Source organism: Pantherophis guttatus, chromosome 5 (assembly GCF_059756535.1).
Source record: "Pantherophis guttatus breed Tessera chromosome 5, ASM5975653v1, whole genome shotgun sequence".
In the NCBI taxonomy this organism is placed as follows: Eukaryota; Metazoa; Chordata; class Lepidosauria; order Squamata; family Colubridae; genus Pantherophis; species Pantherophis guttatus.
This window is the reverse complement of record NC_142067.1, coordinates 56,044,867-56,071,559: the sequence shown is the minus strand read 5'-3', so window position 1 is coordinate 56,071,559 and position 26,693 is coordinate 56,044,867. Positions and strand designations below refer to the sequence as shown.

At 37.5% G+C, this 26,693-nt stretch overlaps 1 protein-coding gene across 2 annotated transcripts in view; it reads left to right on the top strand.

Moving 5' to 3' along the window:
- The window catches only part of DSCAM (DS cell adhesion molecule), a 394,390-nt gene that overhangs the window by 7,242 nt on the left and 360,455 nt on the right, over positions 1-26,693 (top strand). The window lies entirely within an intron of this gene.

Below are 26,693 nucleotides of genomic sequence, written 5' to 3'. Positions count from 1 at the left end.
TTGTTAGTATTTTTATTTTTATTTAAATAATTATATTGAAATAATGTTACATATGGAAAGTACCTATTAATTCCCATCAGACAGTGATAGCCACATACCTTTCCAGATATTTACTTTCTCTAGATTAGCCCCAGCACTGTATACATTAAGAGAGAGTGACATTATTTATGTTCTTTATTTCTCTACTACCACATTTGCTACAGTGGGTTCTTTTGACTTGAGTCAGGGTTGATGTTGTATTATAGAAACACAAATTAATATATTGTAGAAATAATCCTTAAAATCCTCAAAATCTTTAATAAATGCATATATTCAGAAACAATAGTAATAAGATAAGTACCGAAGCCAGTTGTTAAGTAAAGTTTCTTCTAAATAGTTCAATTTTAAGGCTCTTCTAAGGACAGGAGGATGGTGCCATCCAGATTATTGGTTAGAAGCCATTGCTGAGGAACAAGATGTTCTTTCTTTTCCTGGATCTTGGGAAAGGAGAAGGTACTGGAGATGCATGCATTGGAGATATAGGATGGAACTGACGTACAATCATAGACTGTTTTGAAGACAGCCAGGTGCTAAGCTATGGAGAAATTTATGAGTCAAATCCAGCATTTTGCAATGACATATATAAGGTGATAGGCTGAAGATTTATTAATTACATAAGAAATATAGCTCAGTAGAAAAGTTAAGGCTTTACAATTTTATAGCCTAGCAAAGAGGCCTCATATACAAATTGCTAAGGTGGATACAAAGGGCAGGAATTGCTGGCATTTTGGCACTCTTTCTCTGAGATGGGCTCAAAGTATGCAACGCTGGGAAAGAATTTAGATGGCAGGATAAAAATGTCTATGCATAAGCATTATTTCTAATAAACAAAAATAATCAATTTGAAGTTATGTTACCATCTGCCCATTGTCATAGGAGTTCCTGGCATTTTGTACATGTAGAGTTTTTACTATATCATATGGTTCTTTAGTGTTCCATCTTAAGAAAATACAAATAAACAATATTTTACTTTTAGAACACTTAACTCTTTTGTCTATGTCGTTTCAGTGTGAGAAAGGGAAATTAGTCTGCATACTACTTATATGATGATTATTTGTGTGTGTGTGTGTGTGTGTGTGTGTGTGTGTGTGTGTGTGCATACGTTCCTCCTCACTATGATTTTTGCAAGTGTCTGTTGCATCATGACCAGAGATGAATCTTCCCCATCCTCTGTTTCAACTATTTTTACTCAGAAGATAATGAGGAAAAGTGAGACAGCAGTGACAATTTCATGTAAATACAGTATACTTGTTTAAGGAGAGTCACATCCACATTAAACACCAGTTGCCTAAAAAATCCTTTTGCAATCTGGAAAGAAGTGATGGCAGCACTGGACTAAATTAATAGTTCAACGATTGGCAGCATATTTGGGAGGAGAGCTGAAGTGATCCATAAAGCCCTATTTAAAATCTCAAGCACAAAGCCAGAGGAGGTCATATGGGCATCGGGCTAGATTGCCGAAATACCATTCCAGGCATCTGACCCAGGGGTGGGTTCTACATTTTTTTATTACTGGTTATGTGGGCGTGGCTTATTTTGTGGGCGTGGTTTGATGGTCATGTGACAATTCTTTAGTATTTAGCAGGTACTGGTCTACCAGTCTTTTAACTGCTTGCAGAGCCGTATTGGTCTACCCATTTGTTTTTGGAGCGTTCCGGTCTACCTATTTGTTTTTGGAGTGCACTGGTCTACCACCACACTGCCTTTTACTGCTGATCAGCTGTAGGGTGGCCCTTTGAAGCGCCGCGGCAAGAGTTTAAACAGTTTTTTTCCTTCTAGTCGATCAGCTGGGACTCGGGAGGCAGCAAATAGATTGGGGGTGGGGTCAGGCAGAGGTGGTATTTACTGGTTCTCCAAACTACTCAAAATTTCCACTACCGGTTCGCAAGAACTGGGGAGAACCGGTAGCAATCCACCACTGATCTGACCCTATTCTCAAATTAAGACTGAACTTGTGGTTGCTTAATCTAATTATGTAAACTATGAAAAAAGCAACAGAATTTATATATACCATGTGAGAACTTTCCAAGGCTATTTACTTTATGGGAATGATGAAACTGATGCCAATAGCCAAACATACATTTATCTGTCCAATTTTATATTGTCTACTGTACCTCATTAATTGTAGGCAGCTGCTTGCATGTTTACACTATGAACTGTTTTTGGCTCCTAGGAACACCATACTATTATCTTGAGAATTTGGCTGTGAAACTATTGTCAGAGGAAATTTGAATACAACGTGTAAGCCATCTTCCAAGAGAATGTAAAATTTTTACATAAAATAGGAAAGACATAATTTACTAATCTTGTTATAGTTTGATTAGTGTCTCCTTAATTTCAAATATGCTATGGCAAACCTAGACAGCATATTAAAAAGCAAAGACATCACCTTGCCGATAAAGGTCTATATAGTCAAAGCTATGGTTTTCCCAATAGTAATCTATAGTTTACTATAGATTAGAGCCGTGTTGGCGAACCTATAGAATGCGTGCCGGAAGCGATACGCAGAACCATCCCACAAGGAATGTATGGCCTTGCTGGCTCCTCTTCCACATTCCTGTGCACACACGCATACCAGACAGCTGGCCGTCGTGCGCGCTGGAGCGGTGAAACCCAGAAGAGCAGCGTTCTATCGCACATGCGCAGGCCAGCACCCGAACTTCTGGGTTTACGTCATGTGCATGTGCGATGACCAGCTGTTCATCGGGCGCACGTCTGTGCCGGAAACCGGAAGTTTAGGTGCCAGATTGCGCATGCATGCCAAACCGCTGCTCTTCTGGGTATCGGTGCTCCCATGCACGTGAAGGCTATCAGGGCCGCGCATTCCTCGTGGGATGGTTTTCTGTGCCATTTCTGGCACACAGGCCAGCACGCAGTGACATAAAAGGTTAGCCATCAATGGATTAGAGAATTGGATCATAAGCAAAGCTGAGCACCAAAGAATTGATGCTTTCAATTTGTGGTGTTAGGGAAGGCTCTTGAGAATCTCTTGGACTGCAAGATTGATGAAATCAATCAATCCTAAAGGAAATCAACCTTAACTCTTTTTCAGAAGAATAGATACTGAAGCTCAAATACTTTGGCCACCAAATGAGAAGACAGGACTCTTTACAAAAGACCCTGATGATAGGTCAAAAAATGACCTTGAACAAATATGATGGCACCAAAAATACAAATGTCAGACCTCCGCTGCGGGCCTGCTTCAGTAGGAAATAAAGACGCTACAAGCAGCTTTCGGTTGCTTCAATCGTTTAATCCTTTCAACAGCCCCGTCATCGATAAGTGAACTTTAGCGTAATACACGCAAAGTCGGCGTTGGGAGCGGTTGCTTCCCAACGCCTTTTAAATCCGCGCGCCGGCCCAGCAACGCCCTTCTGGGTACAATCTTCTCAGCGCATGCGTGGAAGGGACCATCTGGCAGTGCAACGGATGTGTGGGGCAGCAGAAACCTGGATAACCTTCCCCCGGCCGCTGGGTGACCGCCCGCCTAAGTGAGTAAACACTCCCCTCCACCATGTGAATAGTAGAACCAACCGCCGCCTCCCCCCTGTCTTCTTGCTGCTGTGGCTGAGCGCCAGGTTCTTTTTTGCCGCTACAGCTGGCGGTGTCGAGAGGAGCTCGACAACAAAGAGTTTTCATGCTAACAATTAGCAGCATGTACTATATTTTATTTCAGCATTTTCCCACCAATTTGTGAGTATATTGTCATTAAAATTTGCCTCTTGTACCAACATACTTGAGAGTAAGTCTCAGTGAATTTAATATATTTTTCAGTAAGCATTGATTATTACATGGTAAGTATTAATATTTCAAACATACAAAATAAAAAAGTACATCATCATCGCTGGAAAAATGTATTTTCTAAATTATTTGCAAAATCCCAAATAAGGTATTTAAAATATCATCTTATTTATTTATTTATTTATTTATTTAATTTGTATACCGCCCTTCTGCTTTCGGACTCAGGGCGGTGAACAGCCAAAATAAAAACATTTGTACACAAAAGTTAAAATAATTATTAAAACTAATTAAATGAAATTTGGCCCATAATTTAAAACATATCAATTAAAAAATCTGTATCAAACGTTAAAACCAACATGGAATCAGGCCAGCCCGGCTAGCTGAAAAAAGTAAGTTTTTAGGGCCCGATGAAAAGTCCGGAGGTCTGGGATCACTTGTATCTCTGGGGGTAGATCGTTCCAGAGGGTAGGTGCCACCACAGAGAAGGCTCTCCCCCTGGGGGTTGCTAGCTGACATTGTCTGGCTGACGGCACCCTGAGGAGGCCCTCTCTGTGGGAGCGAACCGGCCGGTGGGAGGCAATTGGTGACAGAAAGCGGTCCCGTAAGTACCCCGGCCCTAAGCCATGGAGCGCTTTAAAGGTGGTCACCAACACCTTGAAACGCACCTGGAAGTCCACCGGAAGCCAGTGCAGCTCGCGTAGGAGAGGTGTCACGTGGGAGCGCCCCGTCGCTCCCATAATCCCCCGCGCGGCCACATTTTGCACCCCAAAGGGAGCACCCCAAAGGGAGCCCCATGTAAAGAGCGTTACAATAGTCCAGACGAGAAGTGACAAGTGCTTGAGTGACCGTGCGTAAGGAGTCCCGATCTAGAAAGTGGCGCTTATAATGGTTATGTTATTTTTATTTTAATCTCTGTAAGAATCAAAAACATTTTGCTTGACGTGAGTTATAAATTGTAGCCTATTATTTTATTTTAATTTATCAAACATAGAGAATGAAACAATCGATATGACAGTTCTGCTCTTATCAGTTTTGGAACCATTTCTAAGGCATCAGGATCAGTGGTGGGTCAGGCGAACCGGTAGCAGTAGCGGTGGGAGGCTCCGCCCACCCACCCGAACGTCTCTGCACATGCGCAGAAGCATCGCACGTGCATGTGAGAGTGCGTGCACCACGAGCGAACCGTTAGCGACCAAAAGTAAAACCCACTACTGATCAGGATAAAATCAGAATTAAAGAAGGCAGGGTTGTTATTTTTTAATAGAAACATAAGAAGAGAGAATTGCTAAAATGAAAGTTAAAAAAGGATTTGTATAAACTAAGGGCATCTGCTGATGATTTAGTTTTAATTTTGGAGAACTCTTTAGGACATGGGTGTCAAATTTGATTGTGTCATGTGATATTATGTAATGTATTGTCACTTTTTTACCTTTGCTGAGTCGGGGTGGGTGTGGCCTGCACATGATGCATCCGGCCTGCATAGAAGAACTAAAAGAATTTGGTGAATTGGATGAATTTAAAATTAATAAGGACAAAAACAAAGAAGTTGACAAAGGAAGTTATTGACAAAGACCTAAAGAACCAGTTTGGTCTAGTACAGCCTGTCAAACTAACGGCTCACAGGTTGGATGCATCATGTGCGGGCCACGCCCATCCCGGCTCCACAAAGTCAAAAAATGTTACGCTACATCACACTATGTTACGTGACACGATCGAGTTTGACACACGTGGTCTAGTGGTTATGGCACCGGGCTTGAAAGCAGGAGACTATGAGTCTCACTTGGCCATGAAAGTTGGGTGACTTTTGGCTCAGTCACTCTTTCAGTCCAACCCACATCACAGTGTTGTTGTGGGGAAAATAGGAGTAGGAAGGTTTCTTGGATGTGCTCTGCCTTGAGTTATTATAAAAATAATAAGTGTGAAATATAAATAAATAAACATGAAAATGGAAGACTAAAAATAATTTTCTGTGAAAACTGGTTTTCAGACTGAAAAAAGTAAACAATTTGGGTATCAAAACAAACATGAATTGTATGATATATAATGTTTATGTAGTTTTTAAAATCATTGTAAAATCTTCTTTCAATAAAAATTATTCATTACAAAAGGATAGAATAGCAACTTGTAAAAATCCATGCTTTACAAATGGGAAGGCCTGATGTATTTATATATGAACGTTAAAACTCTTAATAGAATACATTTGTTTTTGAACATTTATTCTCTTGTTTGTTTTAGCAGTCCTACTTCAGAATAAGACTGCATAGGATTGTAGTCAAAGTGTTCTAATAAGTTGCCTGCTTTTGGTTTTATTGTAATGCAAAGCTATTTCAAGACAGTAATCTGATTATCATTTGAAATCCTTAGCTAATTAAAAAAGATTGTATCATACTAGCTATTTATCCTCTGCTGATCAGAAAGCATTAAATATAGGTTGTGCCTAATTATATCCATGTGATAAAATTAAATAAGTCAAGGGCACACAGCTAAGTCCCCAGTGCTGCACGTTGACCCCAGAAACGTGGGTATGTACTTCGAAACCTATAGATATTGCCATGTCAGCCAGTCATTTCTAGCACAATAGAAAGGGAACATTATGATCTAGGGGGAATTAACAAAATAAGTTACTTAATTACTTTACTTTAAATCAAATTAATTTAATGTAGTTAAATTTAAATGTGTATCACTCAAAGGGCAACTGTGGCCCTTGACCTGCTAGAAAAGTTGTGCAGTCTTGCACTAAATGAATTTCAGTCATTATTTTCTTACATTTGGTAAAATTTAAAATAGGCAGCATTGGACACATGGGATTATTGAGTGATTTTACTAGTTTTCCCTTTATCTACTCACATTTGGATGCTTTCGAACTGCTAGGTGGGCAGGAGCTGGAGCAAGTAATGGGAGCTCAATCTGTTGCATGGTGCTCCAGTCTTGAACCCGAGCTGTCAACTTTCCAGCTGATAAGCTCAGCATCGTTAACCACTAAAATACTAGCTGGAATAATGCTTGAAACGCTTCTAACATTAAGCTTCTTTTTCCCTCTACAGTAAGGACATGACACCCTAATAGCAGGAGACAAAAACTATTCTTCTCCAAGTGGGTTCTTTAGATTTTTAGGGATTACTTCTAAATTCTCCTTTGGAACAACCTACCTCTGGATACTTATATGTCTCCCTTATATTACATTTTTGGGAGCTGCAAGACATGATCATTCAGAAAGATATTCATAGTACTTTCAAAATGGTGGAGGATTTGATTTCTTGCTTATAATTGGGTTATTCAATTTTTGTTTTTAAAATGATTAATTCTAATTAACAGCTGTTCAGAGTCTCTACAATAGAGGGGCATATAGGTTCCAGTAATATATATATATTTATATAGCAGTAATACCTATTTTGACAGTGGAAGCCACCAGTTTGGAGAAGTGTAAGTTATCATAGTTTCACTTCCAATATGAAAAAATCTATTTACTCTTGGGGTCCCAAAGGGTGTAACTAGAGGTATACCTTTACATGAATATCTGGGGTTGGGAGTGAAGGCAATGATGAGGTTATGACAGATCAGTAGGAAAATGCACATGCAGAGTGTAATCCTGCTAAAATATGTGTATGTCTTCCTTAAATCTTGCTTAACAGAAAACAGATTGTTAATGATCTTTTAATTGCAAAAATAGCATTAATGAATCAGACAACAGCACCAGTGTTAAAAAGCCATTTGTGGTGCTGGTGGCAGAAGACATAAAGCCATCCTCCAATCTTACAAAGTCCCCCCCCCCCACATTTGTTTTAAACAAAATGAGAGGACCTCTCCCCCATAAAAATAACATTAAAGTTTTGGATATCCCAAAGTATTCCTTTGCATTTTCTCTAGCAGCCTTCCCTTCAAGTCATTATGTTAATTAGTGTTTGATCAGATGATTAAATTATAATTTGATTAATCCAATGTGCTAAATGCTCTGAATGAATGCATTTTGTATTGCCTGAATGCCTTCCCTTTAAGAGCTTCTATTTGCTAAATGCTCCCTTCCCCCCTTGTTTCCTCTGATTATTGCTTTTTTATATTAAAGGCACTGTAGCCTCTTTAATACATTTTGGCGGCCCTTTGTGTCTGCCACTATTTTTTTTCAAGCTTGAAATTGAAAGGCCTGCTGCTGCTGCTTTTGTACAATGCACTGCCTATCCCAGCTTGCAGTATTAAAACATATATTTCTCTGTTCTTATTTCTACTTGCGTTATCTTAAATGGTTATAAATGTTTATGAGCTGGCAACTTCTTGAAATTATCAAATGCATTTATTTTATGGATTTTTAAAATTAAGGTTACTTTAATGTATCCTCGGATAAGACCCATTATTTACTACTCAATCTGATGCAAGTTTCCTCTTTTACATTCCACTGTACTGAATGGGATTTACTCACCCATCATCTCTTCTTATTTCTTTTGAATACTAGTTCTTCTGTGTGAGTAGTATCTCACCTTGGGACCCTGGATGCATCACAGTGCCACCAAGATGGCCTATGATATTAATGGTCCTTCCTTCCTTCCTTCCTTCCTTCCTTCCTTCCTTCCTTCCTTCCTTCCTTCCTTCCTTCCTTCCTCCCTCCCTCCCTCCCTCCCTCCCTCCCAATTAATATGTCTGTATATGTTTTAAATACTATTGTTGTATGTTAACTGTTATTATCCACAATCATTCTCAGTCGCTTTAGTGTATAAACTCAAAGTGTACTCTGCTCAATAACCCACAACATCGGTTATGAGGCAAGAATATCCTTAACAACTATGAATGGCACATGTTGATTTTATAGTAAACTAAAATTTTCAAATAAGACCATGTTTTGAAATACAACCATAGAAAACTGAAGAATGCCAGCTGGGTGACTTTGGGCCAGTCACTCTCAGCCCAACTCATCTCACAAGGTGGTGGTTGTGGGGAAAATAGGAGAAGGAGTATTAGGTATGTTCTAAGTTATTGAGCTATTTATAGAAATAATAAAGGCAGGATAAAATCTAGATAAAATCTAAAAAAATATTTTTCTGGATACTTAAAAGATTTCCCGGTGTGATTTTGGACATTTGTGGATATCTTAAAGTTTTAGTGAATCAGTTAGAATGATATTTTTGTACTATATATGCTGTATAGTTTAAACCCATGTGTTATTTCTTATTCTATATTACAACCTTTTTCCACCCTCAGTATAGTTATTGATCTTCTGAGTAGGAAGATATGTTACAGAGTGAACAAAGTAATACCAAAGCTGATTTTCTTTTTTTGGTACCTCGGTAAGATAGAGCAATAAAATGGAAAGCTAATATTTAATTTTTTTCTCTTCCTTAAACAACATTATTTCTGCAAAAATATGACATGTTTTCAGTATATATAGTGAGAATTACTTCTGAGTAAATGAATAGCCTGTTTTGGTTAGATATGAAATTGAAGGGAAATCCAAATGAAATCAATATTTGATGTGATCTCCCATTGCCTTCAAAAGAGCATCAATTCTTCTAGGTACACTTGCACACAGTTTTTGAAGGAACTCAGTAAGGTTCCTTCAAGGTTGTTCAAAACTTCTTGGAGAACTGTAGATCTTGTGTGGATGTAGGCTGCCTGAAATCATTCTGTCTCTTCATGTAATCCACGATGATGTTGAGATTATGTTTCTGTGGAGCCAAACCATCTCTTCCAGGACTTCTTGTTCTTCTTTACGCTGAAGATAGTTCTTAATGACATTGGCTGTATGTTTGGGGTGTTGTCCTACTGCAGACACTCCTCCCTGATGGTATGGCATGATGGATAACTATTTGCCTGTATTTCTCAGCACCAAGGACACCATTGATCCTGACCAAATCTCCAATTCCATTTGCAGAAATGCAGCTCTAACTTGCAAGGAACCTTCACTAGGCTACTAGACTCCTGCAGATACTCATTATTGTACTGCTCTCCAGTCCTTCAGTGAACAAACTGCTTCCTGCTACAGACAAAATTTTCATAATTTGACTCATCAGTCTAGAGCACCTGCTGCCATTTTTCTGCACCCCAATTCCTATGTTTTCATGCAGAGTTAAGTTGCTTAGCCTTGTTTCCATATCAGAGGTATGGCTTTTTGGCCTCAATTCTTCCATGAAGGCTGGATGTCTCCAGACAGGAGATGGGTGCACCTGTGTCTCACTGGTTTCTGCCAGTTCTATGCTGATGGCACTGTTGGATATCATCTGATGTCAAAGGGATGTAAGCAGTCTTTCATCTGCTGCATTAAGTTTCCTTGGCTGGCCACCATGTCTACAATCCACAGTGTTGCCCATGTGCTTCTTCAAAGAAGCTTGAACAGCACATCTTGAAACCCCAGTCTGCTTTGAAATCTTTGCCTGGGAGAGATCTTGCTGATGCAGTATAACTACCTTTTGTCTTGTTTCTGTGCTCAGTTTTGCCATAGTGTATGACCTGTGATATGAAACTATCCTCTGCAAGCTCCCCTTAGTAGCAGATTTTGGCTGTTCCTTACCCAATTTTAAGCCTACTACACAGCTGGTTCTGTTTCAGTTAATTGTGTTTCAACCTAAATTGATGATACCTGCGTGGCATAATTAGTTAATCATATACCTGACTCTAATCCTACAAAATCCCTGATTTTGTACAAGTGATGCTATTTTGAAGGCAAAGGGTGATCACACCAAATATTGATTTGATTTTGATTTCTCTTCTGTTCATTTACTTTTCATTTTGTTAATGGATAAAAATAAACTATTAACACTTCTATTTCTGAAAGCATACTTAATTTACAGCATTTTTACACAACTGCCTAACACTTTTATGCAGTACAGTATATGATGACTTTGTGTAGTGTACACAAAGATCATAAAAGCTATATATAAATATTATGCTAAAAATAGTTGAAACCAAGAATAAAATAGAACTAAAAAGGCAGGAGAGGGGCGTCGTCTCGGCTGTTTATATTCTGCGGCCTCTTTTCAATTTCGATGGCCTCCCTGATTATTCTTTTGTTGAGATGTTCCTCTTTTGCCACTGTTCTGGTTTTATTAAAATCAATATTGTGTCCTGTGGCCTTCATGTGTTGTACCAAAGAAGAAGTTTGCTCTTCTTTCCTGCATTTTTATGTTCTTCTAAACATACACTTATTCGTCTATTTGTCTGTCCAATATAAGATGACTGACAGGAGGCACATGGCACTTCGTATATCCCCTGGTTTTCCAACTCAATTTTATCCTTAGGGTTTCTCACCATCATTGATATTTTTCTATCTGTACGGACCACTTTTTATTTTTTGTTTCCGTAATATCTTACTAATTTTGTCGGTGGTCCCTTTTATATAGGGCAGGATGGCAGTTCCCATATTCTGTTCTTCTTCTTGGGTTTTGCTCTGTCCTACTGTCCCTTGCTGGGACTAATTCTATTTTCGTGGAACCCATTTTCCATTAATACTTCTGTGAGGGTCTTAAGCTCTGTTTGTACATGTGCCTCATCTGCTAGATGTTTAGTTCTAGTGATTAAAGTTTTTGCCACTGCACTTATTTGTGAGGGATGATGGTGTGAGTGTGCGTTCAGGTAACGATTTGTATGTGTCTTCTTTTGGTAAACACTGTGTCGTAGGGTGCCTTCAGTTCTCTTATATACTAGTACATCTAGGAATGGGAGTTGATTTTCCTTCTCCATTTCCATAGTGAACTTTATCTTCAGGTGCATGTTATTCAAGTGTGCTAGAAAATTGTCTAGCTTGTCTTTTTCATGAGGCCAGATGACAATGTATCATCTACATATCTGAGCCATAATTTTGGTTTATAGATAGTTTGTTCCAACGCTTTAATTTCAAATCCTTCCATGAACAGATTGGCAATAACTGGGGAGAGGGGTGACCCCATTGGTGTCCCTTGCATTTGTTTATATCTTTGCCCTCCGTACATGAAGTAGGTGTTAGATAGGCAATGCTCTGCCAATTCTATGATGTGGTTTGGTGGCTGGTATTTGTTTTTGATCGTTGCTAGAGCTTCTGTAACGGGTACTTGGGTGAACAATGAAACCACATTGAAGCTTACAAGTAGGTCACCCTGCTCTATGCGTTGGTTTCTCAGAATTTCTATGAGATGATATGAGTTCTGCACATAGGAAGCAATCAATTCTGCAAATGGTTGTAGTTGTTGGCTAAGTATCTAGCCAAGTTTTGTAGCGGAGAGCCTATAGAGCTGACTATAGGTTTGAGGGGTATGCCCTCTTTATGTATTTTTGGGAGGCCATATAGTTTTGGATATTTCGATGACTTCTCTCTGGGAATGATTGTTTGTTGAACTTCTTTATCTATCGGACTGGCCTTTATCTTGGTTTTGGTAGTTTTTTCTAAATATATGGTTGGGTCAGTGCTTAGGGGTTTGTACGTAACGTCTTGGAGGAGCTCGAGTAACTTTTTGTCATAATCTACCGTATTCATTATCACCGTAGCATTGCCTTTGTCTGCGGGCAGTATGATTATACTATCATCCTTTCTTAGTTCCTGTAATGCTCTGTATTCTTCCCTGGGCAGGTTACTCTTAGGGGGTTTACTAGTGCAAATAATGTTAGTAACCTCATGCCTAATCCTATCAGCATCCTCCGTGTTGAGTTTTGTTAAGCTGGCTTCCACTCACATATCACTGTTTCTACAGGGATTCTCCTGGGCGCTACTGCAAAATTAAAGCCCTTTGCTAAAACGCTTGTTTCTGCTGTAGTCAGCTCTCTGTTGGAGATGTTATAAACTACCTGTTTTAGATGGTCTGTATTATTCTAGGGGGTCTCCCTTGATTTTCTAAGTACACAAATTTCTTTTGGTGTCTATTGTTTTTGTAAACGGTCTCAGTTTCAGTTCTCCAAATGGCCAGTAGTTTTATTTTGTCCCACAGCATTGGGTGAACTGTGTTACTTATTTTCAAATGCAAAGTTAATAAATCCTTATTTGTTTGATCTAATAAGAACCTTTTGTTATGGAGTTCATTTCTCAATAATGCCATTGCTATTCTTCATAAAATACGTTTGATAGAAGCAGACATAGGATGGAATTTAACTCTAAAACATGTTGGTATAACTCCTCGATCTTGGCAGCAACGTAAAAAACATGTGTGGATTGGAGGGGTTTAAAGTGGCTAATGATGCAGCTGTGGTCTGGCCACAGAAGCAAACTGACACCCACCATGAAGATATGGCACGACCACAAACGCGAAGCCAAACAACAGCAACACAGCTCACCAGCTCAAATCCCCCTGCAACTCAGACTAACCCGAGCAGAACCAAGCCCCCACCTAAACAGAACCCACCCCCATCCAATCAGAGCACAGCCAACCCCCCAACCAATCAGTTCACACCCCCACTGGCAGTTAAAAGGAAGAAATAGCTGTGATCACACATTGTTCCTAGAAGCACGAAGCCGAAAACACCAGCCTGAAGATGACGAATGAGACTTCGTCGAAACGTCGCCAAGACACTTCCAATTTTACGCGGGAGAAAACCCGAATAACCAAAGATAGATATATATATATATATATATATATATATATATATATATATATATATATATATATATATATATATATATATATGTATATATATGTATATATATATATATATATATATATATATATATATATATATATATATATATATATATATATATATATATATATATATATATATGTTTTCTCAGGTTTTCGCGGGTGTTTGTATATAGGTCTTTGGTTATTCGGGTCTTCTCCCACGTAAAATTGGAAGTGTCTTGGCGACGTTTCGACGAAGTCTCATTCGTCATCTTCAGGCTGGTGTTCTCGGCTTCGTGCTTCCAGGAGCAATGTGAGATCGCAGCTGTCTCTTCCTTTTAACTGCTAGTGGGGGTGTGAGCTGATTGGGTGGGAACTTGGCTGTGTTCTGATTGGGTGGAGGTGTGTTCTGATTGGTTAGGGGCTTGGCTGTGCTCTGATTGGCTGGGTGTGTGTTCTGTTTGGGTGGGGGCTTGGTTGTGCTCAGCTTAGTCTGAGTTGCAGGGGGATTTGAGCTGGTGAGCTGCGTTGTTGTTGTTTGGCTTCGTGTTTGTGGCCGTGCGAGCTCTTCATGGTGGGTGTCAGTCTGCTTCATGTATGGATTGGAGGGGTTTAAAGTGGCTAATGATGCAGCTGCAGTCTGGCTTCTGGTCCTTGGTCGTGGCTCATTATCAGTGTGGGTTTGAGTCTGCTTTCTGCGTGGATGTGTGATGGTGACATCAGGTGTGGCACTCGTGAGTGTGGGTCTGGTGTCATTCGTCATGTTAGGGACTCGTTTGTCAATAAGGGCGGGTTTCCAAATGGCTGGTAGGCGGGAGGTATCGTCTCGTTTGTTCATGCTGTGTGGGCGTTTTTCTATCTCGATGGCTTCTCTGATTATTCTGTTGTTAAAGACCAGAACTATCGCCAAAACTGAACACTTTAACAACAGAATAATCAGAGAATTTACCAGCCATTTGGAAACTCGCCCTTATTGACAATCGAGTCCCTAACACAAAGAATGACATCAGACCCACACTCACAAAAACCACACAGGATGTCACTACCACACATCCACGCAAAAAGCAAACCCAAACCCACAGCGATGAGGCACGACCACAAACCAGAAGTCAGACCACAGCTGCATCATTAGCCATTTTAAACCCCTCCAATTCACACATGAAGCAAACTGACACCCACCATGAAGATGTGGCACGCCCACGAACGCAAAGCCAAACAACAGCAACGCAGCTCACCAGCTCAAATCCCCCTGCAACTCAGACTAACCCAAGCACAACCAAGCCCCAACCTAAACAGAACCCACTCCCAGCCAATTAGAGCACAGCCAACCCCCCATCCAATCAGAGCACAGCCAAGCCCCCAACCAGTCAGAACACAGCCAAGCTCCCACCCAATCAGTTCACACCCCCACTGGCAGTTAAAAGGAAGAAACAGCTGCGATCACACATTGTTCCTAGAAGCACGAAGCCGAAAACACCAGCCTGAAGATGATAAATGAGACTTCGTCGAAATGTCGCCAAGATACTTCCAATTTTACGCGGGAGAAAACCCAAATAACCAAAGACCTACATACAAACACCCGCGAAAACCTCAGAAAACATATATATATATATATATATATATATATATATATATATATATATATATATATATATATATATATATAACTCAATATATAATGCCATCTTCTTATGTCTCCCTTCTTTCAAATCCCTCTTCAAAGCTCATCTTAGCTGAGTCACTGTCTTTCTTTTGCTATGCTGCACCAAAACCCATAACATACCTAAACACATACAACAATCAGTTACATATTCTTTTTTTTTTAACCTTGTCTTCATTTTATCTTCCTCTCTCTGATATTTTTCCTGTCAAAATATAACTCCTGAGGGCAGAAACCTCTTATCTTGTATTCTATAATAAAAAGGAAATGCATACTGACAGCATTATTAAGAAAGATAAACATAATAAACAGTTTAACTGAGTATAAATGTCTGTACTTTTCCCCCCTTTTATTCTGGGATAGGAAATAATGATGTATCATGGGAAAAATGATTTTCTAGAAAAACTGTTATTTTGAATTGTGATGCAGTTCAGTAGCTTCAACTGCAATAATAACCAAGTCATGCAATTTTTAATTAGATTTAGGGGTATGCATTGGGAAAAGCTGGTCCTGAAATTAGAATTTTTAATTGATATTCCACTTCTAAAACGATTGCATTGCAAGTTATCTGGCCAGGTACTGTATGTGCCTTGCTCACTATTAAAACCTTGTTTAGAAGAAACTGAAATTATTTTGCCTAAAATGTTGGACAGGGATTGGCTTTTAACAATTTTTTTTAACAATTTGAATCATACATTGGAAGAACTTGCCTATGAGCTTCACAGATTCTGGAGCTACCTTGATTAATGTTTTCACTTCTTCCTCTGAGTAATTGTTTAATACATATTATGAATGAATATATTTAGTTTCAAACTACAAGCATATTGTTGAATCTCACTATATGACACGACAGAGAAAGAGGCTTTTTTTTTAGGGAGGAGAACATTATTTAAGATAATGCAGATAATCCTCGCCCTTCAATAGTTCACTTAGTGACTGTCCAGAGTTACGATGGCACTGAAGAGAGTGACTTAAATTGCAGCATCCCCATGATCACATGATCAAAATTCGGATGCTTGGCCACTGACTCATATTTATGATGGCTGCCATGTCCTGCATCATGTGATCACTTTTTGTGACCTTCTGACAAGCAAAGCCAATGGAGAAGCCAGATTCACTTAACAATCATTTTACTAATTTAATAACTGCAATGATTCATTTAACAACTAACAAGAAAGGTAATAAAATGGGGCAAAGTTCACCTAACAAATGTTTTGCTTAGCAGCAGAAATTTTGGGCTAGGTTGCAGTCATAAGTCAAGGACTACCTATAGTTCGAATTCTGAATTCCAATCTGAAACTATTTGCAATAACAATAATCATCCTGATCTATTACTAACAATAGTTATTTCATCAGATTACATGAACACTTCGCATCCTATAACTGGTTGTTATAGAAGCTGTAACTTTAAGAACTCACTAGATAATCTGTGACACACATACCCACCAAATTTTTTTAAACTTGTACTTGAAGCCTTTCTGAAAAACTTTTCAGTTATCATTTGAAAATGAAGCTAAGTGTGCTTCAGATAAATAAATACATGGTAAATGATTGGCTTTTTGAGTTAATATAACATCAAAATTATTTGCAAATGAATACAATGAAGCTGATTATTGTAATTTTGAAAGAGGTTCTAAATTGTACCAGTATCTTTATGTCATTTCAGTGCTATTCTGAGACACGACAAACAGCTGGTTTATCTAGGAAATCTCTGAATGTTTTGCTTTATTATTCTTAGAGGAAACTATTTTCCTAATTTACATTTGATTTTAAATTACAGAGCCATTTTCAGTTGTTGTTCTTGTAATAATTTCAATCTAGTGACATAACCCATTTCATTTTTCACTTTTGGAGACCATCGAAACACTGATTTTAGATCATTCAAATATAATAATCACCATCTGATAGATTATCTTTGAAATTATATGTGACAGCTTTCTATGTTAAACATAAAAATAGCTCAGACAAATAGCAGAGGTCAGCTTCTTTTACAACTGATTTGGTTTTGATGGCACATATGAATTCAAAGTTAAAGGTTTCCCCTGTCCAGTTGTATCTGATTCTAGGGGTTGGTGCTCACCTCTGTGTCTTAGCCAACTGAGTCAGCATTATTCAAAGATATTTTTGTAGTCATGTGGCCAGCATGACTATATGCCAAGGCGACAGAAATTAGGTGTTAATATAATTAATTTAATATGAATTTAGTAGGATATTAAATGGAAAAGATGTATCTTGGGTATTTATATATTAATCATGTTCCTTTTTATATTTCAAGATATTTTCCAACACAATTTCAGCTGTACACAAAGTTTTATTTAGTCTTCACTATTTTGCGGTAATTTTGATTGTAGGTGTAGCGTACTTAACCTATTTCTTGTGTTTTTTCTGGGTTTACTCAGGGTAATGTTGCTTATTGTTAGCTTTTGTTCCACTTAGTTACAGGGCCAACTTGCTTTGTACTGTAATAACCAATGCAGCTTGCAAACCAGAGGTGTAACATGAACAGATCTTGGTGCATATGTATTTACCTGTGCTGCTGCACTGTGCACCAACTAAAGCTTCCAAATGCTATTCAAGGGTAGCCCCATGTAGAGTGCATTATAATAATCTACATGGAAGGTGACCAGGGTATCAGTGACTGAGCATAGTGCTTCCCATCCAGGAATGGATGCAACTGGTGCACAACACAGAGCTGAATAAAGGCCATCCTAGCTATGACTGCCTCTTCAAGCAGGAGTTGTGAGTCCAGAAGGACTCCAGATTGCACAGCAGGTCTGTCTGAAAAGTGCGACCCCATCCAAAATCTAAGACAGTAAGATGTTAGATAGAGGTGGCCCCAAACCCAGTCACAGTCTTGCGAGGATTGAGCCAAAATCTGCTGTTCCTCATCTATACCCATACAGCTTACAAGCACCAAAAAAGGACATTGGCAGTATTGCTTACTTCATCAGAGACAGAGCTATATAGCTGGGTATCATCAGCATACTGATGATACCTCACCCCATGGCTACAGATAATCTCACACAGTGACTTTATGTAGTTGTTAAATAACAGTGAAGAGAGTACTGAATCCTTAGGACTCCAGAGTTTAGGGGCTGAGGATGGGATATCTAACCCCCAATCAATGCTGACTGAAACTGGTCACTGAGGAAAGAAGAGAGTCAACTCAATACAATGCTGTTTTCTTTTAAACCCATAGCTGGTCCAGAAAGATATAATGACTGATGGCATTGTAAGCCACTGAGAGGTTAAGGATGGATGCCTTACTTCCATTCTGCTTTTGTCAGAGTTCATCAAAATGCACAACTAATGCTGTCTCAATTCCATACTCGCCCTAAACAGGGCCACCAGTTGGCTGCCCACAGATGGAATAAGAGCAGAGAAGTACTGATGCGTCATCTCCCTTACCACCATAATGTAAGCCTTAATACTAGTTTTCACCTGTGTTTGGTTGAGTTCATTTTTTCTTCTCTACCCTCAGTACCTTAGCTGCCTCTTAATTTGCTGCTTCTACCTCAATTCTTCCTTAAGCCACAAAAAGAAACAGGCTCCACAAAAGGAGAGACCACGATCCTATCCAAGGCCTTTGTTGCCTTCCCATTGCAGGGAACAACTAAGTCCTCAGATGGACCATGCAGCAGACCCTCAGAAATACGCACCTACCTACTCCAGTTCCCTTTAGGGGTGGACTGTATGAATAACTCCTGTCTCCTTGCAGTGTGTGGCAGGTAACAGCAGAATATCCCATGGTTATCACGATATGATATCCTGACTATGACAAAAGAGCTACAGACAGCTCCCCTAGTTCCAAAGCATATTGCTACTGTTCCATCAAGTGTCACTGTATCACTCAGATGGGTGGCATAAAAACTTAATAAATAAATAAATAAAACCAGATCAGTTGTGTAATCACTGTCCCACAGTGAGCTCTGGATGCCCTGGATAGGTCCATAGTTGTCATGGTAGCCATGAACTCCTGACTAACCTCAAACTCTTTTCTCAAGGAAGGCAAATTGAAGTCCCTTAGAATCATAAACCTGAGGAACTTCATTTCAATGGAGTCAAGGAGCTCAGGCAGAGAGGCTGCTATATAGCAGAGAGATTGGTACAATAACAACAGAACCAACTGATCTCTAGAGCCCAACTTAATAAACAGGAACTCATATCCAGTAACTTACGAAGCAGCACTCTTGGAAATCGTAAGGGACTCCCTTATGATAATTGCCATTGTAATTATATATCATGACAAATATATTTATGCATCATAGGTGTTTTTCAACTTTTTAAACATGCAGTCAAAACCTCTGCAAATTTGTCTTAGATTCTGTTTGAAGAATGTATTACACCTTTTTTTAAAAGCAAATTGAGAATATCATAGTTTTGGGTTGCATTCCAAGTTATACCAAGAAAAGTTACTCACATACTTTATCCATGAATGATGCCAGGGTAAAAATCTGAAGTAAGGATGATTTAATTGTGACTTTCTGTTTGTAAATTCTAGTTTCTCTACAACTCAAACTGGATAAAGCTTCATTTAAGAAATTCTTATTCGGGAGATTAAATCAATGAATTGGTCTGAAGCTTCTAGTTGTGCCAGCTGGATTTTAGCTATTACTATCAATTACTACAAAGAATGAAACATGACATATATACTTCTTCTCCAATTTATCTTCATAAGAATGCTGAGAAATTGTGACCAAACTAAGAATACAGAGTAAGTTTCAATGCTGAATAATGCTGAATGAGGGCAGTTTCAGAATTACTATACTATTTTGGTATAGCAATAGCACTCAGACTTATATATTGCTCCATAGTGCTTTACAACACTCTCTGAGCTGTTTCCAATAGTATTTAGACTTATATACCGCTTTGCAGTGCTTTACAGCCCTCTCTAAGCAGTTTACAGAGTCAGCATATTGCCCCAACTATCTGGGTCCTCATATTACTGATCTCGGAAGGAGGGAAGGTTGAGTCAATCTTGAGCCTGGTGAGATTCGAATTGCCAAATTGCAGGCAGTCAGCAGTCAGCAGAAGTAGCCTGCAGTACTGCATTCTAACCATTGCACCACCAGCGATCCTAAGCTGCAGATATGTGCTATTTTGAGGAGCTATGGACACATTTTAATCAGAGGTATGATGTCATACAACTTACAATGCTGTGCCTCAAACCATTAGTTTGATGCAGTATATCAGCACAATTATTATTGGAAAGTTCTCTTGAGTTGTTCTCAGTGTGGTAAGAGGTAACCCACAGCATTATATTCAGCACAAATTACTGTTTATTTTATACATTTTGACAATGTAACTGGAAAATAAAAAGCTTTTTTCCCCTTAACTGCTCTTTTTTCAATAAAAAAAAAACCTATCAGGAAATAATAAAACACAGAAGATGATTGTTCTTGAACCATTATAGTTTTGGATTCAGATCCTCCTTGGATCAATTTCTTGTTAAAAGAAATTTTAACAAATGTACCTTTATTTTTGCTTATTCATTTGGAAATAGTTCTGTTTTTCTGTGATTGTCTAAATTTGGCTTGGCATTTTTTTAGCTAACTAGCAGAGAACATATAACTTTGTTTTCTCTTTTTTAATTACACAGTTGAGATAATGCTTTGAATTTTTCATGGGCTTTGGGTGACATACAGATTTCTTGAATGTTTTACATATGTTCTTACTTTGTTTTGACATAAAACATCTTTTTCAAGATTTAAATATAGCTTTTATTATTGAAATAATAAGATCAAATGAATTTTCCAGAGTAGTACACAGTAATGTATAAAGTTAGTCATAACCAACTGAACAATAAAACATCCAAAACAACAACAACATTTAGATATAAAAATTGCTAAATGTATCAGAGGCAAACATGGGGTAAATTCTATATCCCATCTGGAAACCAGCAAAGAAGTGTGATAGCTGATCTTGTAAGAGAATTAATTGTTAGTTCTTGGTGCAAAAGAACTAAAGGCACCATGGCAAAAGATACCATGGCAACCATTACTTGGTATCGAATTGGAATTCAGATAAGAAGAAGCTGGCATGAGAGAGAATTTAAGAAACATGTTCTCTGAGATATGCCATGAAATGCATTTTCAATAAATGCCAGGACCTTGAAAAGATTCTAAAACAAAAAAGAACATGAAAGAAATTTGGATTGGAAAATTAGGGTATGGCAAAAAAGCTAAAAGGAGCATCAGAAGAGAAGAGGAATTTTGCAACTTTCTCCTGAAGAATCCATGTATTAAAATGAAAAATAAATGATATTTGTAGTGACCCAATATATATTGGAAGAAAAATATAGAGACCTGCATTGTCCATCACCAAATAGTGTTCTTGCCAGGGCTGTAGTCTGGAATCAACTCTGGCTAGCTGCATTGATTTAATTAAGTTACCAGATCTTTAGTGATGCAATTTGTGAGTTTGTTATTACAGAAATGTGCTAGGCATCTGATAGTTTGTAGAGAGTGATGACACTGACTCAGGTTGCAGATTCCTGATGGTAACCTAGCAACATAGGTTAGAGATTGCACTGCTGGTTTGCAGATAAATATTTGTATGAGGACTTTTCATTCATTTAAAAAGAATGAAGAGTTCTGGTTTATTTCAGGTGTCTGATAAAAATAAGATAGCAAGCTAAAAGCAAAAAGAAACTAGATGTAAATCTTTTCTCAGGTACACAATATTTAAAGATGCATGTTGTTTAAAAACAATCCATAGTATGCCAATAATACTAATGACTGGCAAAAGAAAGCAAAGATGGTACCAATCGTAATGGATGCCTTAGATGCAATTCCAAAACATCTGGAGCAGCAGTTATATACCACTAGCATTGAAAAAAAATCATCAGTCAATTGCAAAATACAGCTTTATTTGGAACAGTTTACATTCTGTGACCATACCTTTAACATCACCAAGCAGTAACATCTGTCTTTCCCAGATCCTTGGAAGGACTTGATAGGTGGACAAAAATGCCAAATCCAGTGTAAACATCTGACACTGCAATGAACCATAATAATGACAAAATGTCAAATTCAATCTAAACAGCTGGCTGACTATGGGACTAACCACAATAATATTGCATCTGGTTCATTGTTTCACTAATTTCCAAGCAGTTTGTTTCTAATGTCTTTTACATTTACACTACAGACTTTTTGTGGTATATATACATTTATTTTTCATCTTCCTCAAATGTAATTTACTCATTGTAAAATCATAAATGTTGGGAGAATCAGAAGTTCCCCAAGATGTGTATTTCAAAAAAGTTTGAAAGATCAACACATGTTATATTACAAAATGAACTGAACAAATAAAACCACTATATTAATTGTATTCCTTAATTAGTCTATGTTTTTTTGGAACAGGAATATCCCATGTAGTACTGAATCAAAATTCTTCACTTCCTGTCTGATCAAAGATAATATTCCAAGTTACAAAGGGCAGAAATGCTGAATAGCTTTGATATAATGACCTTGTGGGAACGGAGAAAGCCTAGAACACTTTACCAAAACTGAATGATCCACTTCATCCTTAATATGAATTATTGCATACTAGAAGAATATAGGATTTGCTGGATTATTTTGATGATAAAAAGATGATGAACATTTTTGGATTTTCAACAGAAAATCATTTTTATGTAAAATGGAAGTAACTCATGCCAAATTTTGGGAAACACAGCACTCAGGCCGCCTCTGTATGCACACAAAAATGGCTGCTGAAGGATTTTCTTTTTCTTAAGAATCAAAGAAAGGGAGATTTCTAATGGCAATTGAGTGAACAATGTAAAATTCTTATTTATTCTATGTCTCTTCTGGAAGCTGTACTTAAGGTTGCAAAAATTTGTAACAGCTGAAAATAGCTCATTTGGATGTGAAATTTGCTTTGTGGTAATAGGTGGTCTGCAGTTTCTCCCATGGCTGTTACCTTGACTCTATCTGTACGTGTGCTGCATTAAATAGAATGTTTGTAAAGCACAATATGTTCCAAGAGGAACATTCTAAAAAATCTAAAGAAATGCTGGTGTCTTATTTTTGTAATGACTAATAGCAAAGCTGGAACTATAGCTGGAAGCCTCTAGGAAATGGCAGTGATTGTACAGCCCTGTATCTTTCTGAAGCTGTTCCTCCTTGATGAAGTATTTTGTTAAAGCTAACACAAATCTCCACAATAACCCATCCTGCTGAATAAGAAGTATTATTGTTTTACTATGACTGTCAGTTTCTGGGGATCTTTTTTCTCTTTCCTATAGTCTGTGACATCTTCAGGTTATTTACTATGATGGGTACATCCACATGATTCTGTGCCAGGATTAAAAGCAGTCCTTGATTTCTGAGGCTCCCTGTCAGCAGTGCTGGAGGCCTGAATTAATCCGCTGTGGGGTTTGGTGGGCAGGGGGAATTGGGGAGTGGCAGAGATGGCTCAGTTTCTCTTTTCCAGTGATTGTCTAATGTCTTCTTCCAGCTCCTGAGCTTCAAATCTTGTAAGGGAAATGCATTAGTTTAAGTACTTTATAGCTTCCACTCAGTATTCCAAAATGACAGAAACAGTTGCAGCTAGTCTTTGACTTTGTTTAACTATCATTCAAAGTTATGACAGTGCTAAAAAAAAAAGTGACTTACAACAGTCACAATGTCCCTGCAGTCACATGATTATGCTCCAGTTGCTTGGCAACCAGCTCACACTTACAACAATTTCAATATCCTGCAATCACCTGATCACCATTTGCAAATTACCAAGCCAGCTTCTGACCAGCAAAATCAATGGGAAGCTGTCAGGAAAGGTCACAAGTTGTAGTGTTTTGATGTTCCGCTTAACAACTGTTGCAAAAAAGATCATAAAATTGGGTGTAGTCATGTGATGTCTCACTTAATGACTGTACTATTTAGTCATGAATTTCCAGATTCCAACTGTAGTCATAAGTCAAGGACTACTTATATTCAACCTGATATGCAGAGAAACTTCAGAATAGATACAAATCTTTCAGAGGTTACTTTTAAGTACAAGAAAACTGTTTTTACAGTGGGTGATATTGAAAATATAGTATTAAGGAGAAGAGGTGAGAACATATACTTATTTTTCTTCTTCTAGTAAGTATTTGGCAGAGAGGACATAATCTGCCAAATATGTTTTGTCTTAATGTGGCTGTTATATGTAAAATGTAGTTATCCCTTATTTCAAGGGATCTTCTAGAATTTATACTTCTATTCTTGATGTAAGGAATCCAGAACTAATCCATAATCTTCAACAAATGATTCTCTGGATTCTGTTTGAAAACCTACAGTGAGAAAAATCCACCCTCCCGTTTAAGTAAAATATATATTCATCCTCATTTTTTTTTTTTATTTTATCATTGACACTTACTAGATATAGCCCATCTCTTTGGACAGAAGTGAGCATGTTTTTGTTCTTTAACATGACACCCTTTCAATTATTTGAGGAATGCTATCAAATTTTCTTTAGTCTTTCTGAATTAAACTACTCATTGTCCCATATTTTGTTGCAGAGCTAATAGCCCTGTTATATAACTATGCTAGCCACATTATTTTTGGAAATTTTGTAAAATGTTGTGCTGAAATAAGGAAACGTTTGTCAATTTCCTGAACAAAAAGAAAAGATAATCCGGCAGGATTCATTTTTGACAAAGCATTATATCTTCAACTAAATAATGACTTATTATCCAGGATTTTTTGGTGTATTTTTTTTTCTAAATTTCTCACTAGTATAATAATAATTTACCAGTTTCTTGATCTCTTCCTCCCCTAATATTTTTGAAGATAAGGACAATATTTATATATCTCAAGTCCCCTGGCTCTTCACTTTTTTTGCAAATAGAGTAAAGTAGCAAGTATTTTTAGTAAAATACAATGAAATAAGATTCATTCATCTTACTGAATTCTTTTAAAGTCAACAAAGGTATTATTCTTTTGATTCTCCCAAGAACAACAGAAGATAATGTATAGATCCTAGTCCTTTCTTTGAAACAATATAGCAAGTTGGAAATTTCCTTATTAGAAATAGTATTGTGAAAGTATTGCTGATGAACGAGGACATGTTGGCTAGGATAGTGAAAGATGTTGGTATCTTTTCATTTAAAAATTTTGAGCCAGGGACAAGTGATTGAGAGTTGCAGGAGCATTTATACAGATTATCAATTGATGTGATACAAATTAATACCTGTTTTTCAATCTTGATCTGCAAATGTGTTGATTCAACTAACTGGCATAAATAATACAGGGAACACTTGATGTTTTCTTATGCAAAATACATATTTCTGTTAATTTTGAAGTTATATTTTTTAAAATTACTTAGAGAAGGAAGAGTTTTGCTGAAGCAGGTTTTAAGTTTAGCAATTACTATTACCACTACCACTGTTATTCCTCCTTCATTTTATCATTGCTGAAATATCCTCCTTAAATGGTGAATATGAATTTTCCTGAGGAAAAGACTGCATATAACTAGTGAAGTAAGTATGTGATATATTTTCATCCTGCTGCTCGGGCAAAATTTCCTAAAAGTTCTTTAGTAAATTAGATAATAAAAACATAAACCATACCTTAGGTTTTACAGATGCCAGTGCTTAACCCTGTTTTCCCCAAAATAAGACATCCCCTGATAATAAGCCCAATCGGGCTTTTGAGCGCATGGCAATAAGGCCACGCACTTATTTCAGGGTTTAAAAACAATATAAGACTGGGTCTTATTTTCGGGGAAATACGTAGGTATAATGAATATCCAGAATGGAAATAATTAAGAGAATGGAGGAATCTGGTGAGGCTGGTTTCTGAACAGTTTTGATAGAATGGCCTTAATTCTCTTCTGCTTTTGCTTAGTGGAATAGCTGTAATTGGGTGAGACTTGAAGAAGGGAAGATTATAATTGGCAGAATGCTCTTGCTTTATATATATATTTATTTATATTTATATATTATTATATATGTTATTTATTTATATTTATATATTTATTTATGTTTAGCCTATAGCAAGCATAAAATATTAAGAAGGCTACTGAAAATTGAAATAAAAAATAAACATGAATTTTAATCCATTTTTAATATACATTTTGGTTAATCTTAAATACATCTTTAAATAATCTTAAGAATACAAGGAGGGCAGCTATATTGCTTTAAGATGGTGGAAGGGGCAGTTTAAATATCTTTTTCTTACTCAATTTTGTCCCCAGCTGTCGTCCTTGCTTCTCTTCTCTTTATATCTGCATTAATTTTACTATCTGTTTCTCCTTGTTTACGGTTCTTTCAATTCTTATATATTGAAAATGCTGACTTTTCAGTTGAGAAGGTCATTTACCTCTTTTAATCTATGAAGTTGGCTCTGATTGACTGACTATATGCAATTTAATTGGTGGTCTCCAGGGCTGACTGATCACACCTATAATCTAGAGAAATATCTGTTTATCTAGAGAGAGCACATATAACATAGATTGGATAAATAAGGGGAGAGTATACAGCCACGTCTTATTCCTTTGTTGACCTGAACTATTCTCTTTCAACATATTTCATTTGTAGTAAGGGTTGCTGACCTATTATAACTTTTGCATGAGGACAATAAGATGTTCTGGGGTTTCCATTTTCCTAAGGCTATTTCATAGACCTGGTCAACCCACTCAAAGTCCTATCTATAATCAATGAAACACAAATTGAACATACACCAATATTCAATATGTCTTCTTTAATTTTTTCTAAAACTGGCAGGAATATCTGTCACATTCCTTTCCACATAAGGTATACTTTT